This window comes from Phalacrocorax carbo, chromosome 10 (assembly GCF_963921805.1).
Source record: "Phalacrocorax carbo chromosome 10, bPhaCar2.1, whole genome shotgun sequence".
Classification (NCBI taxonomy): Eukaryota; Metazoa; Chordata; class Aves; order Suliformes; family Phalacrocoracidae; genus Phalacrocorax; species Phalacrocorax carbo.
In genome coordinates, this window is record NC_087522.1 from 23207196 (window position 1) to 23223690 (window position 16495).

Here is a 16495-nt window from a genome sequence, read left to right on the forward strand (position 1 = left end):
AAACATTTAATTTTTGAATAAAAGCTTTCTAACTTTTCACTGTTTACTCCCCACCCTATTCTTTTTGAGGAAAGCAATACAGTAATTTTAAATTATTTTAGATCTTTGAATGCTTTCTGAACAACCATTTTCAGCACACCTGACGTTAATTAGAACAAAATATCAAGTTGTCTATCTGAGTAGCAGCCAGACTATGGCAGCATTTGTAAATGAACCGTCCTTCTGGCTATCAAGCTCTAAACCTGTTTCAGGAAAGTAAAAGGTGCTGTATCCCCTCACCTATCTCCTGAACCACTGCAATCTTAAGTAAAGATATCGTACAGTAAAGCCAGTATCGCCGGCTCTTTTTCCTGGCCAGAGTAAGAGAGCTACAATTTCCTTAGATACTTTGCAGGTGTGGTTGTAAATATGGCAAGATAGTGATCTTTGCAGTTTCATGATGGGAGGAAGCTGCTTATTACTTACCTGGGGTATCTGAGGACTGGAGTGTTATCTTTCCAAGACACGTCAACGTAATGCCACACATTGAAACCCACTCTGTTTATGTTTAGAAATTGTTCTTTTATTATTTTAAACCAACTGATTGCAGAGCATCTCATTGAAATAATTGAGTACGAGATTTCAATGCCATTCCACTCAAGCCAGTTTCTGACACCTTTATCTTCAGATCTTATTCAAACAGTCTGACACTGATGTCAGTATGACATTGCTTGAGTAAAGACCTCAGAAGAGTTAGCTAATTATTACACTTCACCACTTGGCTGACAGGAAGACTTGACTTATGGTTGTGGTATTTATCTTCAGATTATCAAGAAAAGGGTTTCTTTCTTAGTTGCCACCAATCTCTTGTAATTTCTTAATAGTCACTTCTTTAGAATCAAGAGAGTAACTCTTGTTTTCCTCTATTGTTTTCCACTCTCTATGACTGTAAGTTCTTTGGGGCAAGACCTACTAAGGAAATGTTTGCTATTGAATATTGTTATACTGGACAAGAGTAATTAAAAAAAAAGAGGTTACTGTGATTGTATGACACACAGCAGTATTTCCTTTCCAACCCTGTTGCTGTGTCAAACCTTCTTTCAGCCCTGTATATGATTTTATTCAAGGTTCTACCTTTACCTGACCACAGCTCTTAGATGTTGGCTCAGAAAGGGATAAAAGATATACAAGGATTTATTTCAAATAATACGCAAGTCATTAAGGGTTCGATTCATTCATTCCTGGCAGTAACTTATCCTCTAAGTATCCCTCCAAAATTAACAAGACTAAACACAGTAGCAGGTAGCCTCACTGTGTTATTCTGTAGGCTAGTATAGTTAATGAGTATGCTTTTTAAATAAAGCTAGCATGAGCCAACCTATGTCCTAGCTTAAGTAATCCAGAAGACTTCAGTGATGTGTAAATGTAAGAAAACCACTCATCTCAGCATAAAGACAGGGCAAAGAAATACAGAAGCAGCCAATTCAGGGTGAACTGAATATCATCAGTAGTATCACCAGGATCCAAGTATCACTGAGTATCACCAGTAGTTTTGGAAACACCTGCAAAGTATGCCATTGTAGCAGGCATAAAGTGAATACTGGCACAGAATCCTTGGTAAATATCTGAAAATGGTCAAGTCGTAAAAATATCTGAGGGTGAAGTTTCATATTGCAGCAAAACTCATCTAAGAGCTAGTTGCCACTAAAAGAGGCGGTCTCGCTCCCAGCCCAATCCCAAGCTTAGAGAGTTCTGCCCCTACCCCACAGTATTGCCTCTGGCACTCTTCTGGCCAAATGCTAAGCTCATTTGATGAGCTGAAGCAACAGAAAACTACTCTCTTCCTTTTTCTGGGGAATCTCCAGGACTGCCCTTATTCAGGGGCATGTAGCCATTGCCTCAGCTTACTAGTACATAAAAGCTCCCCTTGAGTTCAGTAGTGGGAATCTGACCATGGGGAAATAGCATTGTCCATAAGAGCTGCCTAAAGCATTAAGACTCATAGGGAAATGTGTATCAGAGGTGGAAAGGATATCGGACAATTCAGTGCACATCCCTGCAAGTGGGTCATTATAGTTCATTGACCACAGTACCAGAAAGTTGTGGGGTTTGTATGGTTCTTCTAAGGTAACTGCAAGGTTGTCAAAACTGAAAACTGAATTTTCCCTTCATTCCCTTATGTTCATCATTGTGTCTTTTTTTTTTTAAATACAAAATCTCTAGGCATCAACCGAGCTCTGGGAACAATTTCAAACAGAATAACCAGAGTTTGACTTAGCCATTAGAGCTATTATGAGTTATGAGCCTTGCAAGCTTATTTACAGCCATTAAGAACCCTGTGACTCACTTGTGGTGGATTGTAACTTCTGACAGCAGAAGACTACTTTGTGAGGACTTCATGGGCTCTACAAAGTCACGGGGATTTTAATACAAAAGCTCTTTCTGCACTGATACTTGTCCCTACAGAAAATATTTCTGATGAGAAAAATTTCTCATTTAGGTACGTGTCTGTTCTTCTAGTTCATTCGTACCATTCTTGTGACAAAAAGAAGTCAGAAAGTTTTCCTAATAGTGCAACTGGGAATTCACCTTGCTGAGAGCACTCTCAGCTTTATTCCAGCAGTATGAAATCAGCTTTCTGTCACCTGCTCCCCATCACCCAGTGTAGAAGGCAGAGAAGTGTGACCAGAGAGCCTGGCGCTTGGAACCCACCGAGTGTCTCAGATGGTCCCAGGAAAGCTGCCCTAACCTGTGCCAAGGCTGAGCCATCCATGGAGCCTGACACTATATCTGAATGTCTCTATGCATGCACATTAGGTCTATTTTAATTCTTCTGTTTCAGCAGCACATAAAACATACACTAGACTGCAATTTTAAATGCTTTCATTATAGTAGAGAACTGATTTTTCACAGGCACAGATCTTTTTTAACCTCTTAATTCATATAATACCTTGGGACTTCTGAAGCTCCTGAGATTTTTGTACAATGCTTCTTGAAACCTGAGAACCCAGAATAGAAACTCGTACCAAAGCCAACAGAAATTTATAGCATCTCAGTGAACTAGGGTGTTTTTAACCTTAGGCCTCCAACATTTGTGGCTTATGTAGCAGGCGAGACATGATACGGCCAACAAGCCAGGAAATTTTCGTGTAGTTCATGAGAGACATTGAGTCTGTTCATAGTGGAACATTAAAATAAGCTACCTACACTTCCTCCTTTGCCAGAGGATCCAGATCTATGTGCCAAAGGTCCAAAATCAGGTCTCCTGGTCCTAGCCATCAAGCGTGTGGGCTGGAGGACATCCATTCACTGAGAGACTCTAGCTTCCAGGGGTAGAGATCTGACAGAAGACTAGATTTCAGATGGTGACCTCTCCCATAAATACCTCCAGGAATCATGCCTCACCCACAGCCTGCCAATGCAGCGGAGCACAAACCAGTAATGGTGCCTTCTCTGCAACGCAGGCAATTTGTCCTCTGCAATCTCTCCCCATGCAATAGATACGTTGCAAAGCGGCAGAGACCCTCGCCTTGTATGATTCAAATCCACTAATTGTTGGTCTTCCTTACTGTGTACTCCCATACACATACTGAATGCATTTGTCAGCCAAGTACTAGCAAGCAAGCTGTGAACCGCAAATGTCTCGTGACTTACCTGCACCACTGCTAGAAACTGGAATATCCATACCGCAGAGGAAATCATGTTGGCACACTTCCCCTCACCCTTCCCAAAAAGGTTTCACTCACATATATAAGAAAGATACTGAAACATTTCTGGGCTGATGTCTCAGTTCACGTGCCAGGACCCTGCCCACATAGCTGTTTTGCTACCACATGGGTGGCCAGACAGTCACCCGGGCAGGCTAGGAGCTGCAAAGCTAGGAGATCTTGGAAGCTAGAAGCAAAGGAATTGGCCAACAGCTGAAGGACATCTCATGGGTAGCTCATGCAACTGCTGACCAGCCTAGGGGTAGCCCTTGGTAACCGGGAGAAGCCAGCAGTGTCACAGCATCACAGAATGGTGGGCAGCCAGTGGAACAGGCCGGGTGGGTCCATGAGGTTTATGACAGCATGACAACTTTCCAAGCAGGTTTCCATGAAGCTGGAGAACCAGCCAACCCAGCAAAACAGAATCCAATCAACGTTTTCAAAAGGAGAAGTGTTACATCAGAAAGCTTATTATCAGCTCTTTTCATCAGACAACACTTCCTCACGTACGTTAAAACTGTGAATGGGAAGTACCTGGCTGTTAACACACCTCATATTTCTTCCTCCTCCTCAGACTTGATACACAAACAGCTGACAACATGGACAGATATGTGGAGCACAGAATGCCTTGTGCAACAACTGCAAGCTCTTGCTTACAGGAAAAAGGGGAGAGAGAGGAAATGAGAATTAAAATGTTAATGCACCCCCTGCTCCATTTGAATACTCCTTGGCTCTGTCATAAATTCTCCGCACATCTTAGGGAAGTTAGAGAACAATTTGTAGTGTGAAATGAAAGCAACAGCCAGTTCACCTGAGATATGGGAAATGGAGTAACTCAGAGGAAACACAAACTAGAAACTAGATTTGTTATAGAATATTACTGGCCCTTCTTCCAAATAATTATAATTTGAAAACATCTCTTTTAGACACCTTCCATTTATGAACCCCAACATTGCATACTGACACTGTCAGTATGTTAGGAGAAATTTAGCGTCTTTCCCACTAAGTATCTGCATCATGGGAGACATCATTTTCCACATAATCCAGAGAGCACCAAATGTCCAGCAGCCACAGCATGCGTCAGAAATGTGTCCCACCCTCTGAATTCATACTTGAAGACGCTTCTTGTTCCACATAGGACATTGTCTAGCCTTATGTGACTCTGAATCAAATAAAATGAATGGTTGTATTACTTATTACAGATGCAGCTAAATGCTGTTCACTTGTCCCCAGCAAAACATCCTTCAGCTCTGTGGGGAACAAAGTGGGAGTCAGAAAGTTAATTAATGGTTTCACTCAGCGCTGGGGACAGTCTGTAAGAAGTAGTGAGCAGGGCAGCTTAATTTTCATTCAATAGAGCTATGTACTAGGAAGTCTATATTAATAATTTCAACAGAATATATTATGGTATCCATTGCACAACCAAGAAACAAAGATACTGTAAAGCTATTTGGTGCTTTCTTAAATGAGAACAGAGTTTAGTAGCTGTCTATAACAACTCCTTTTATACCTAGCATTTTGAAAGAACTGTACAGATGAACCCACGCCAATCCATTTCAGCCTCTAGAGACAGGAACACCTGTTTGTTTTCTTAATTCTAGTTCTGGTTGTGATCGTTCGAGCTGCACTTACTTCCTTCTGACATACATAGCGATCACCATTATGTGGTCTGTCTGTGTCAGGACAGTGTCTCACACCAAACATACTGACGACAGAGCATCTTGGGGTTTTTACTGCTCCCTGTATGGTGCCAAACATGAGTAAAACCTTCAACTCTTACACTATGCCTGCTGTCCCTCACCACTCCAAAGAGGAGCTAGTCAAAATTCAGCCAGTCAAAAACTAACCTACAGTAAAATTCTGAAAGTTCAAAGCTGTCTGTTTGACGTTGCAAAGGGATATGCTGAAAAGATTCAGAGACGCCTTCCTGATCTGCAGCTACCGGTAATTTAATGAATTAGGTTTTGTGGTTAGACAACACCAGCTTTTCTGCTATACATTTCAAAAGTCAAAAGCTTTGATCCTCTCAGACACTTGCACATGCTCCTCTCAGCAATAGTCTAACTGATATTAATGGGATAAGTCACAGTTAAAGTGCCACCTCAGGTGCACAAGCATTTGATGAACTGGAGCACAACCAAACAACAGACAAAGGAACACGCACAGAACATTAGCCCAGTCCTCCCTCTCTGCTCTCCATGAAAGCCAAACATATGACATTTTATTCATAGGTTTAATTATTGTTTAACTCCTGTCTTTTTACATCTATTTTCTCATTTGTGTTGGTGTTTGCATTGGTTTTCATGTAATTTTGCAGGGGTTTTTCTGAGCAAGGTCTACAGCTTATCTGCCAACTTTTACCACTTTTAGCAAAATGGGGCTCACTTCTCTGTTGAGTTTTTGCAGTGCTGCAGTACCATAAATGACAATAAATTCCATTTCTGATCCTTGAAACCTGTGTTACAGCTAAACTATGTATTTTTCCCTCCTACGCCTTCCTTTCACATTGTGACCCCTAACTTTTCTCAGCCCCCACACCACATTTCCCTCCCACATGCTAGATAAATTTAAATCAAGACTCAATGATTGTCTTTTATGTGTAGCTCAATCAGACATTAGGAACTTGATTACGAAGAAAAATGCATGCATTGTGTAGGTCAGACTAAATAACCATAACTAGCCTTAGCTTTAAAAATCTCATTTTCTTCCATGCGTCAAGCTCTTCTTTACATCTCAAACATGTATTAGGAGCCTGTAGCTGACAGACATATTCATAGACAGTGATGGTCTATGTGCTTTATAAAAAAGGTTCAAAGGAAGAGACAATCGGTTCCCATTATTTCAAGGAGATCCACTCTGTAGTCTCATAGTGTTAGAAACTAAATGCCCTTGGCACTGATATAGAGTGTATCTCTTCCGACAAATGAAGAGCAACAGAGCTTCCCAGAAAATACGTTGCACAGAACAACATATAAAAGCTGTCTCAGAAGGAGCCTTGATTCCAGGGCCTGGGATTCATAAAACCCCAAGGAGAGGAAACGCACGTCCTTCCCCTTCTTCACACATTTCTTCCTTGAGCAAACATTTTGAAGACAGTTCCTGGAGACAAATCTTGAGGGATTTTTTCAGCCAGTTTCCATTTCTTATTCATATTCCTATATTAAAGGCACCAGCCCTTCATTTGCATCTCATCTGTGTCAGTGGGTTTCAGCCTTTCCTGTTTATAGTTTATATACCATCATGGCAGCAGTGCCATTAGGATAATTATAGTTATGATAGAGCTCCCTTGCACACTACCAAGAGACATTTTGTGTCTAGATAACGAGGTCAGCTATTTCCAGGATTTGAGGAACAAGGACAAATTGTTTTGGCAATGTGCCTGATTTACTGCCAAGTTTGCTCGTACCACCTTCTCCTACAGTAGGCCCCATCTGCTTTTCTCCATTACTGTTCAGCGCCACTTCCTGCTCCGGGTTCTTCTTTCCCCAGGGTGAACCATACCATGTTTTACCCGCTGCAGAAGCTCCCAACCTAAGGGCCACCACCAGCACAGAGGCCAATGGAGAACTCTTCCTGTTAAGATAATTACAGAAGCAATGGGTAGGGGGAAAGGGTAGGAATCACAGGCCAAAACCATATAAACATTATTGACCTGACTTCTAAGCTGTCCTTACATTGCAAGTAACAAGAGGAAACACAAATTCATCTACTACTCACAGATGTGTTCTGGGCTTCCAAACCCAAACCTGTGTGCTGTTGCTGTCTCTTCAAGAGTTACATACCCCAGAGCATCTCTGCTCTGCTGTAGCCTGTGAGATCTGACGGTCCAGGTTTTATTTAGCACTTAGTCTCATGTCACATTCAAGGCCAGATTAACACAGCCATTTCCTTAATTCACTGCACCAAAATTCATACTGAGGCCCCAGAATTTTCAGAGTGCCATGCTTCATACACTTAATAACTTTAAACATGACTTGACTGTGCACTTAAATTGAAGATATGGCCATCAAAACAGGTATATTACAGGTGAACTCCAGGCCTAAACAAAATCAGTAGCGAAAGCCTTTTGAGAAATGCATCTAAAAACAGTGCTATCATTCTCAGCAGCTATGCAGAACGTAAGCTTCACGCAAAGCAGAGCAGCTGACTGACTTAGGAAATGCAGTGCAACTACCTACCAGTAAAAACAAAGCGCCTTGCACTCTACATGGGTCGCAAGTCATTACCAGAGTCAGTCATTTATCCTTTCTACAAAATCTTCATCTAACCAACACAGACTATCAGAACATAGCATTAGGCCTGCTACTCTAGGCCCATTCACCATTTTACAGAAGAAACAGTGCATGCTGTTTCTGCACACCTATTACCGCATGAGGTTTTGCAGTCTTCCAATATGCCCTGAGCTAGATATCATCTTCTTGGCTAAGGCTCATACTGTATCTGTACACAACTGTTTCTGTGTTGCTACAGCTGTACATTATGAAACTCCTTATGAAACACCCAACACATCAGCTTTTGGCGCAGCTGTCTTGAGCAGATGTGTTGTGCAAAGCATTCTTCAGGACTAGTAGGGAATAAATGGCCTTTTGTGGGTCCCAGGAGCTGCAGTTTATATTGCTCTGAGCTCCATAAGGCCAAGTTTCCTCTGGTGAGCAGAACCAAAGGATGCTGTGCATTCAGATATACAAAGACAGAAGGGCATGACAAAAGGGACTCTGACTAAAGCCTTGGATGAGTCCAGCACCACTGAATTTTTAAATCTCTGGCTTGCATCAATTTAAGATAAAGCTTCTCATATAAGCATGCTCCCAAATGCAGACATCTGGAGAACAAGTGCTTCTGGGCTAAAAACATTTCTGATGTATTCCAGGGAGAGATACAAGGAGCCAGGAAACAGATGCTTTGTACAAAATATCTTCCTAAAACACTCCTATAGCGAAGCTTCTGTGACCTTGTCATTTTTGCTGAAGCGTCTCCTTAGATAATATCACACGGCTGGGATACTCTGAGAACTAGGAATTGCTAAAGGCTTTATTTGCTGCCCTAAGACACAGTGACACCATGTGGCCAACTACTTAGGCTGGAAACTACATGCTAATGGAAACGGCAAAGAAGAACTTTCTGCTTTTTCTTTTGTTTTATTAAATTTAGCTTAGGGGTGCTCAGATGCAACAATCATGACTGGTGAGAGTAAATTTGGATAGAACAATTGCCATCTGAACAGGCACACAGAACCAAAGCCAATGACCATTTGGGATTTCAGCATATGCTCAAAAGTCTAATGTTTGTAAAAGCATCCTCTGAAAATGTACCTGTAAGTTCAGCAAGTAAATACCCGTAAGCACAGTTCGCACATGTGCCAAACATCATATTCACCTGGTAGATGCAAACGACAGGTAGAACTATGATTCTATGTTCTTTTTAAAAAAGTGCAGCTGCAAGGTGCACCTAACTATCTATGGTTTAATTCTGCAGTAACACCACAAACAAATTGCAATGAATTTTGAAAATTAATAGATTCTTGCCTTGCTTTCATGGCTTGTTTTCCTTCCAAGTATATGCAGATACGTCTGTTTATTTTTACAGGCATTCCTGAGGAAAGCATTTAAATTCACAAGTGGGAATATTGCTGCTAGAAATGTTCTCAGTAGAAGTTGTTATCACTCTGCATTATATAATATGGTGACTGATGCGATGAATCATTTCCCCTAGCACAGTTCATTTTTTCCAAATCAAGTACTGCACATTTGAAAGGTACAGCTCATGAAGAACGGTAAGAATGGGCAGATTTCTTTGAAAGAGAGACACAGAGACAGAGAAGGAGGCAGGCAAACAGGCAGATGGAAACCGAATACAGATTACTTACACATTCCATAAACAGAAAGAATAATACAATAAATAAGCTCTTCACAGAGAATATAGTCACTCAGTACTACTGTAAAAAAATTAATGTTCAGTAAGAAATGTGTATTTTGAGGCAGGGTTCAGAGTATCTTGCTCTCAAGAGCAGAAAGGAATGGAAAATATAACAAACGACTCTCAGCTGCATAGGCTCACAAAGTTAACGTCTCATAAATGTTACTTTTTGTATTGATTAGCTAGGTAACATGCTGGTGTCATTTTTTGTTTAGTATTGAACTCCAGGTGAGCAATTTGTTTCAACACTATCACAGCGCATCTGAATTTAAATTGAACAGGTTAGTTCAAAAAGTGATGCAACAGGATTTTCACCTACACACATAATAGTCTCACCTATATACATAGTAGTTTAGAGCCCCATAGGTAGCTAGTTAGACATGGGACTTTCTGATTGTTCAAAATAGGGGGTTGAGTTGAGGAAGATTAATGACCTGATCCCTCAAATTTTGTCACCCTGACCAGTGAGATTATGCTGCCATCTTGTGACCTCTAAGTTTTACTTTGCTACAGTGACAGGGAGGACAGTGTACATGTCTCCCTGGTATAAAGGTGCAACGACCACGCTTTGAGCAGCTGAGCTCTCTTTCATATTCAGACCCACGCTTTTTCTCCTTAGCTTTCTTAGCTGTGACTCATGGGCTGCACCCTTCCATGTCATTTACGTTGCTAATGGAAGCGTTGTCCATGGGCAGGCCTCGGTAGGGACTGGAGGCAGCCGTACAGAGGGGGTGAAGCCCATAGATTAAAGGAGTAAGGTTTTGTAATAAAGGCTACAGAATGTCCCCCTGCTGCCAAGAGAATCGTCCGTATTAGAAAGCAAAACACTCACTCAGCCAGCATTTCAGTGTCACAGTATACACTGAAAAAAGGCATACCCTTTACAGCTGGGAAGGAGAATGATTATCAGTGATTACACAGTTATACACAGTGACGATAAAATTTTCCTCTCCATCTTCCCAAGTGTAAAGCTTGTTATATTTATGGTAGAATTTTTCATGCTTGAAAAAAAACCTGTATTACAACTGGCTGTAGTCTGCATCTAAAGGGGGTTGTCATCTGGTCAAATTAAACAAAACAGCTGTATGTCAAAGTGCTTATGCTGTTCCCTTGAAACAATACAGACTTCAGTTGCAGTGACTGCTTACGTAGCATTCTGGAGGACCTGCAAAAAGCTTAGTATGGCTGCAATCACACTGAAAAGCAAGCTGGGAACCCCTCTGCTCGTAACCCCCATTCTTTCCCTTAACTAGACGTGCTTCCATCATTGTTCACTCCCAAGACACTTCAGAAGCGAAGACATAGAATCAAACCTTGCAAAGCTGGCAATCTGAAAGGAACATGCAAGGAAGGAACAGGGACATACACATTTGGGATACATGTTTGGGAGAGTCCACAGAAGGTGTGCATAGCTAAAAGGTTCCCTCAACACGTCTGACTGGAGAAAAATCATCAGTCCTTCTTCTCTACCAAAGCCTCAACCACAATCATACACCCAAATCACTGAAGTATTTTCTCTCTAATCCTTGCATGCCAAAGTAAACCAAAGCATCCTGCATTTAGACTCTGATTAGAGTTTCCAGGACATATTTTCTTCAGCATATGGCATGTGTTCCCAGCTATCAACTGAAGGTTATGTTTGCCTGTTCCGTGTTTTTGAGGAGCCTAATTGCATTGCATTGATTGTATAAATGGAACCTCAAATTCTGTGACAGTGGGGACTTTATACTTTCTTATAATACTAAAATATTCAGGGAAATACACAGCCAGCTGGATCGTCTCTGTGAGACTTAGCAGTATATTTCAACAATCATAATAATAAGTATTACTGCTGTGGCTGTGCAAAGGTCTGGGCAGATTTACAGCTAATCCATTTGCAAAGTTAAGAAAAAAAAATGAAGAGTGTGAAGTCACGTGGTTACAGTCCCTTTGTGAGTCTGTGATGGTAGGCATAGGCCTTCCTTAACATCAAAATTTGTTCCTTCAGAGGACAAAAAAGGTGTTTCAAGTTCCTTTCTTTCCATGCATTCCTGAGAGCAAAGCAATTACTCAGGGAGATATTTGGTATAGTCATGTCAGGAGAGTCCTTGACACTGTGCTGCAAGTTAGCGGCGACCATCCGACATGGCACAGCACAGTGCAGGGGAGATGCTGCAGCTTGCACAGCTGACGTGCCTGAGATCCAGGAGAAGGTAGGGGTAAGGGCCAATTGCAAAAGTCTAAACCTACTGTGTGAGATCTGCCTGGGGTAGCTGAGCCTTCTGAAAAGGCTCAGAAAGGATGTGTATACTATTGTTTCTGCAACTGTAAATGTTTTTTACTCTGGAAAGCCACTTTCTGACCTCCTCTTCAGAGCTGGAAGCCTATTCCAATTCTCATGACTAACTGCTACACCTCCTTTGTGAAAACACAATATTCTATTTAAGCAAGCAATAGAAGAACTAAATCATCTCACACCAAAGCTTATCTTTAACATGCTGTATCCAAGTAAGAGAATGGAGTGCATTCATTTCCCTTCCTTTCCAACAGCGCCAACTGATACAATGAAATATGCAGCATCAACCGGACATAATTTCAAACCTGCTGGAGCTAAAAGCAGATTTTGATGACTATCTGACGAACAAATATTCCTTTCAGCAGCAAATACCTGGAACTGATATAGTCCTATATATATAATTATAAATATGCTTCTACTGATCTTTGCCTGTCCCTGTATCTTTAATTACTGTCTCTTTTACAGCCACCTTCTTCCACAGCCAAGAAAGTATTTCATCTTTCTGCTGGGTTTGGATGAAGTGTGTTCTTGTGCAAAAGGTCAGCTGAAGGCAATGTAACAGTGAAACTGCAGAGCAACATTCAGACTACAAGCAGAATGGACTTTCAATGGCAAACAACCATTACACCTAATATCTGCCCAGAAAAATGCTCTAACCACAGTCTATAAGCCCCCACTCCTCCATTACTGACTTGATACCTATCCAGTAAATCACGATTCTAGAATATCGGAAGAGGAAAAATTAATCTCTGTACTCACTCGGCATTCATTTCTGTAAGATGCTGATCACTTTGGCACCAATCTAATATTTGTGGATGTGTAAAATTCCATTAATTTGAAGTGGAGGCCTTTCAGGATGTGTGACATCTGGTCTCATAGTCGCTCATGGTCAAAAGTCCTAGAGACAGCGTTCAGGACTCCACCTGGTGAGTAGGAACAAGAAGTCTTTAGAGCAGACAGATACTGCTAAAGAGACCCTTCCTTTCCTCTGAAAGGGGTAGAAGACCCACTTACGAGAGCAGAAGGTATTCTGTTGTCAGAAAACCTCTATGAATTCAGACTAATGTTCAGAAGTTGCTGGTGATTTTTGTGGGATGGTATTAAGCCAAGGATACATCAGACATCCATAGCTGGCAGGGACACATCCTCTCTCTCAGGCAAACTTAATCCACGTATGGAATTAGACGGTCACGTGTTAATGGTAAAGGTAAGAAAGGGCCCTATTTCCCTGAAGGAATCCTTGCCATGGCAGCATTTGCATCTCCATACTCTTAAAGCCCAGCTCCAGACATACAGATATTTTACCCACCTCTGCAACAAGACTTTGTGCTGGGCCTGCCATTTCTTCCTCATTTCACAAGAAGGGCTTAAGAAGTACCACAAGCACTGAGCGAGCCCCTCTGCCCTGAAGCAAGTATCATCTTTAAATCTTTCTGATACAGAATCTCCTCTCTGTTGCAGTAATACACCAGGCATTTCCTTCTCTGATACAGTCTGTTCCCAGAGATGATTCAGGTTGCAGCAGCAGGCCAAACAGCCAGTGGACTCACAGAGACATAAGTGTTAACTGAAATATGTTGTAGTTTGAGAGCCTGCTAATTGGACTAAAGCCTGAGACCTGATAATACCTTTCCTTTCAACGTACCTCATCGCCATAATCTGATCATCTGCATTCTAATAAGAGATACAGGACTCATTTTACAAACTTTGTCAACAATGAGAGGTCAAAATAAAGCTGGCATTCTTATGACAGACATGATGAAAGAAAGAAAAGCAGAATTCAGAAAACTTAACAGAGTGAAACAGCTAAAATAAGAGGAGAATAAAACAAAGGACCAAGGAAGGATAAACATCAGAAGCTCAGGCCTTTAGCTGCCCTGGGGGCAGCAGCAGAAGAGCATAGTGGGATAGTCTGTGGCTCTTCCCTGGAAGTGGAGGTATGTACATGCTGTGCCTGATGTTTCTGTTTTCTGATGTGCCTGCACGAAGTCAAAGCTGAGGGTGCTGCAGAACTGGGAGCCAAGCAAACAACGTCACAAGATCTAAGCTCATCTAAGCACATCAAAGCATCTCCTATTTCAGTGAAACGTTTTTTAGATGATGAATTGCTTTTGAGAAACCAGACCTTTTCTTTCCTTTTTTAACCCTTCTGCTGAAAAGTCTGTTTGGAGGCACATGACCTGATACTATCACTTTCAGAGGTATGAAAAAATTGAAAACGTACTTAAATATGCTTTCAGTTTTTATACTTCTTTAATGAAAACCTAGAACACATGAACAAAAATCTCACAGAGATCAAAGTATTCCTGATTGTCTCCACATGGAACCTTGCACTGGAGAACCAGGGACCACAGCAAGGAGGAACCATCCTTACAGGCCACAGACACTTATCTGCTCCCAGAATAACTACATTTCTTGCACTAAGCCACCTTCCAGCTAGAATCTCCTTGACTCTGTGATCTGTGCAATGTGGCGACCCACAGAAAAATCACTCCCTATTTTTTATGTGTGGCACAAGGCTCTGTCTTCCAGGAACACCACCTCATAAGGTGAATTTTGCACCATTCTACAGACAGAATAACAGGAAAGCAGAGGAGACATGCACAAGCATGACTGTATGTGCAATGATTTAGCCTGAACAGCTGGCTAGGAGGTCATAAAAGAAATGTGGTTTACTATGTGAATGCTAGATAAAATGACCCTGCTGCCAAAATTGGCTAAGAGTTGGAACAGCCACAGAGCATACACAGGATTTATGAGACTAACCTCTGGATTCCTTCCTGAGCCCAGGAAATTGCATTCCTTTGAGGTCTGGACTGATACTCATTGATAATGCAAAATTATGCTCTTCTGCAGGGAGAATAAAAGCAAAGCAGAAGCACTGGAAAGCCAAATAGCCTTATGTGGAGAACTGAAAAGAATGAAGAAGGGTAATAAATTACTCTCACAAAATTCTACTCTCCTCTGAATCCAGAGGAAGGGAAAACTTGCACATGCAAAGGACAGGGAGCAAATCACTCTTCCATGTTCTTAAAGGTTCGAACTATTTTTCTTAAATTTGTGAACTGAAAGGTAGACTGGTATTACCTGCCTCAACACATGATCATCTGTGTCTGCTGTCTGTTGTATAGCTAATCAGGTAGACACAAACAATGAAAACACCCAGAAAGCAAATGGAACAAAGAGAAAAGGAACCGGAGAGAGAAGACAGCTCTGGCCTGAGTATGACTGAATGCTCCCTGCTCAGGAACCACGACCACCTCCTAGCACCAGTCAGAACTCAGCCTCACGTGCCGTTTTCTTAGTCGTCACCTTTTGCACTGCTCCAGAACAAGCCAACGAAAACTGCACTCTGACAGGGTTTCGTACAGCTGTTAGAAATCTCTGATCACTTCAAAGCAAGGGTTGGGCTCTGGTTCTGTAGCACTATGCACGCAACACCACTGACAGCTGTGGATGGAAGACAGGTTGTAGGTGGCATACACAGGCGCACTCGCTGCCACTTGCCAGCTGCTTCTCCTGGGTTTGTAAATCTTTAGGGAGGAACAACAAACAGAACAACATAAATGTAAGAACGGGTGTCTGCACAGGGGCCACAGTTCATTAGTCAACACACCTCTTCCACCACTTAGCTGTACTTTGACTTGTACCTACAGTACTCACAGTATTCACTCATTAAAACCATCCTAAAGATACCCTTGAGGTCTGTAACTGCTCTATGGAATTATTTCCCTGCCAGGTCCAAGGGCAGCATCTTTTCAAAACTCTACTAGCTCCTCTCAGACTGGAATCTGTTTCTCCCAAAAAAAAAATATTTCAGTTCCAGCATGTACTTTCTTCTTCTAAGAAAGGAAGCTTTCCCGAACACCTGTCTCAGCAGAACTGGCAGAAACTGTGTCATTCACTGCCTGGTTAAATTTATCCCTCAGTTTCTCTGAAAGATGTTGCCCAAGGCATGCACACATTCCAGAAGACAGGAAGAGATACTGCATCCCCTCCTGAGTTATTCATACATTTGCTAAAGCAAGTCACACGTTCCTCTACCTGCTCTTCTGACTGTGGATATAATGCATGAGTGGTGTATACCATTTAAAAGGATAATCAAACATGTTTCACAGCTCATGAGCCAGCCTTTCTATTTCAGGCAAGTGCACTTCATACTGGGGAAAGAGAACCTGAATATGTCATTTCTTAGAATCCCGAAAAATTGGAAAGGGCCCTCAAGGTCATCTCATCCAAACATCTGATCAAAGCAGGACTAATTTCCAAAGTCAGATCAAGTTGCTCCTCTTTTTCAGCCAAAAATGTCCACAGACAGTGATTCCACAACCTCCTTGAGCACCTCTTGCAGTGTTTAACCACTCTCACTGTGAAGAATTTTTTTCTGTTTCCCAATTTTCCCATGTTGCAAACTGTGACCACTATGTGTTGTCCTTGCACTGCGCATTTCCTGCTAGTAGAATAGAGCACGCTCAGTCTGTATCACTTTTTTAGTTTGAATATATTTTTTTCTTCAATAGTGTCTCAGCTGGTGTCAGTGGTTTAATCAGTTGAACTCCATCTCAATGTCTGACTGTCTTGCCTACCTGCAGATGCAAGATAACCCACAAACTGAATG

General features: G+C 41.7%; 1 protein-coding gene across 1 annotated transcript in view; it reads right to left on the reverse strand.

The window, feature by feature from the left end:
- LOC135315274 (cytosolic phospholipase A2 beta-like) overlaps positions 1-12791 on the reverse strand; it is a 50973-nt gene extending 38182 nt beyond the window's left edge. The window contains exon 1 of the mRNA XM_064462477.1: positions 12637-12791. The gene's annotated coding sequence lies outside the window, so the exon portion shown is untranslated. The remainder of the gene's footprint in view (positions 1-12636) is intronic.
- Between the last annotated feature and the right edge of the window lie 3704 nt (positions 12792-16495).